This window comes from Pinus tabuliformis, chromosome 4_1 (genome assembly GCF_031772625.1).
Source record: "Pinus tabuliformis cultivar Carrire ecotype Pingquan chromosome 4_1, CPIR1, whole genome shotgun sequence".
In the NCBI taxonomy this organism is placed as follows: domain Eukaryota; kingdom Viridiplantae; phylum Streptophyta; class Pinopsida; order Pinales; family Pinaceae; genus Pinus; species Pinus tabuliformis.
Window position 1 is genome coordinate 683,665,803 of NC_142303.1, and position 3,443 is coordinate 683,669,245.

The following is a 3,443-nucleotide window of genomic DNA, read 5'->3' on the forward strand; positions in this document are numbered from 1 at the left end:
TACATTGGATTTATAATATTAAACCCATGGGTTTAATATTATTTCCTTGGGTTTATAATCCCTTTGGATTTTAGTATTAATCCCTTACATTTATTAGTCTCTCAGGTTTATAATATCAAACCCTTGGGTTTATTAATCTAAGGGTTCATATTCCTACGTTATAATATTATCATAGGATTTATAATATTAATCCTGGGGTTTAATATAAATCCCTTGGTTTTATAATCATGGTCAACCATGGTCCAACATCCCATTGTGATAGAGATTGCCTCAATATGAAAATCAACCATGTTCAACCATCATCAACCATCATCAACCATGGTCATTCATAGTCAACCATGGTCCAGCGTCACATTGTGAGAAAGATGGTCTCAATGTGAAAATCAACCATGGTCAACCATGTTTGATCATGGTAAACCATGGTTAAATGTCACATTGTGACAAATATTTTCTCAATATGAAAATGAACCATGGTTAACCATTGTCGACAATGGCCAATCATATTCAACCATGGTCAACGTTGGTCCAACGCCGCATTGTGACAAAGATTGTCTCAATGTGAAAATCCACCATGGTCAACCATGGTCAATAATCATGGTCACATTGTGATCAATATTATCTCTTGGTCCAACGTCACATTATGACAACCATGGTCCAAAGTCACATTGTGACAAAGATTGTCTCAATATGAAAATCAACCATGGTAAACCATAGTGGACCATGTTTATTTTACGGTTTATAATATTTATCTTGGCGTTTATATACCTTGGTTTTATACTACTAATCCCTTGAGTTTGATATTAGTCCCTTGGTTTATAATACTTTACGGTATTAGAATTAATCTCTTGGGTTTAATATAAATTCCTTTGGTTTATAATTATGGCCAACCATGATACAATGTGAGATTGTGACAAAGATTGTTTCAATATGAAAATCAACCATGGTAAATCATGGTCAACCATGTTTATAATATTTGGGTTTCTATACTTTGAGTTTATAATATTAATCCCTTTACGTTTAATATTTTTCTTTTGAGTTGATGAAGTTTTGCTGATTGACTCGAATAGGCGAACGGGCTCCGCTAGGGTTTGGTGAGTATCTGCACACGGCGCCGACAACAGAGTCGAAAGCACAGGCCCAGACGCTGAGCAAACTGTAGCCTTCTGTCCTGCAACTCATACGAAACAGGAATGGAGCAGCCCCAGGGGGGGGCGACGGAGCCCTCCCCACCGCAGTCGAATCCTGAGCACCAAGTAAGGTTTGGATCAGTGAACGAAGAAATCCTGAATAGAGGGAAATACCCTCAATCTGATCTCAACAATGACAATAACTGCAACGAAAACAATGGCACATCGCAGGAAAAAAATGACATGCCTGGAGAGCAGCCGCAAATCACATCTAGTACCTGCCGACCAGCGGCGAAGGTCAGACCCAGAATCGAACTGCCTGGAGACAAGATAGATGACAGAATACAGTTCATGACGGACCATGCCCTGATTGGCAAGTTCATCGGCTTCTGGCCAACTGAAAGAGCCCTAAAGGGATGGATAGCTGCTAAATGGAAACCAAAAGGGGATGTAACGCTACAACTAGGGCCGAAAGGCTTCTTCACTGCGATTTTCTACTGTACGGAGGACAAACACAGGATTCTAGTTGGAGGACCCTATTTTTTCAACTCGGCTGGATTATACTTACGCGATTGGATCCCTAAATTCATTCCGGACAAAGAAGATTTATCATGGGCTCCGGTCTGGATCAGACTGTATTCACTCCCGGACGAATACTGGGGGGAGGAGCTCCTCAAAAGAATCGGCAATGGGATTGGTGAATTCATCAAAGTAGCGGAGGAAACCCTATCTCGTAAGTATACCTCCTATGCTCGGATTTGTGTTTTTATTCGCCTCAATGAGCCTCTCCCTGAGTCTGTTGAGCTTGCTCATCGGGACGAAGAGTGGATTCAGCCCTCGATTACGAGCATGTCCCTTTCCGATGCAGGAAGTGTCATGCCCTAGGACACCTCTTCAGGGACTGCCCGTTGAATAACCTTGCTAACCCCTCTGATCCTTCAGGCTCCTCAACTCAGGATGGCTTCACTAAAGTCACCAACCGAAAGCGTGCGCACAAAAAGCCCTCTAATGGACCCAAACCCCAGCCCCGCAAGACGCATGGCCCAGTAATCAAGAACAGCTTCGGCATTCTTGGTCAATCCTCTGACGATCCCCCCTCTAACATGGAGACCGTCCAAGATATTCCCTCATCATCCTCCCCTCCCCTCTCCTCCTTCTCCCCTACCAAATCCTCCGCCCCCCTATCCAACCCCCTCATTCTGCAAAAGGAGCGGACCAGCATGGATGATAAACTCCACAATATGGAGGTGGATGGCAAAACTGACATTCCCCAGTATCTCGACCCAGACAACGAAGGCAGCAATCAAGTGCAGATAATGGACGAGGAACCGGAAAGCATAGACTTGCATGGGCTTGATCTCTTGGAAATAGAGGCCGCATGCAGAAGGAAAGCATATGACGCCATCCCCGAGTTTCAACTCGACAAACTAGAACTGGTCATCTCGAGAGCCTATTACCAAAATCAATTAGGAATTCAGTCTGGAAGCCAATGGGACAGTACTCAGAGACACAAAGACTCAAAAAAAAGAGGAAGAAAGACAGATTTGCAAAGGACGATGGAAATTGGGAAAATCTTAGTTGATTCTGGGCGCTATGCCAAATTGACTAAGTATTTCAAGCCCTCTACCAGTAGTTAATCATGAAACTTATATCATGGAATATAAGAGGGCTTAACAGCCCCGGAAAACTCAGAATGCTGAAAAATATGGTTAAGATGGAAAAGCCCCAAATTTGCTTTATTCAGGAGACTAAATGCAACAGCACTATGTTAGACAGTTTTTTTTCAAAAGCCTGGCCAGGATGCAGAACTATAGCGGTTGATGCTTGTGGAGCCTCCGGCGGTTTGGCTATAGCCTGGAACACGCAAGCAGTTGCCCTTACTGACTTTCAAGCGACGCATCATTTGATTCAGGCCACCTTTCACATTTTGGGGACAAACATTCATGGCAACCTGTCAAATGTTTACTTCCCGCAAGACACCAGCAGCAAGATAGAGCTTCTGGACACCATTGAGATTCTCAGCAACAGTAGGAAATTCCCGCTTTGGATAATGGCAGGGGACTTCAACATGATCACAAAAACAGAAGAAAAGAGGGGAGGAAGAAGCAGATTGGAGCCTGAGGTTGGACGATTCAAAGACTTTATAAACTCGGCCTCCCTCATTGACATGCCATTCTGCAATGGTACCTTCACTTGGAGTAATCGCAGGGCAGGCAAGCATCAAATAGCCTCCAAGCTGGATCGATTCCTCCTTTCGGACAATTCGGTTCACATCGGAGGGGATTTCTCTGCATCAATCCTGGCTCATTCCGGCTC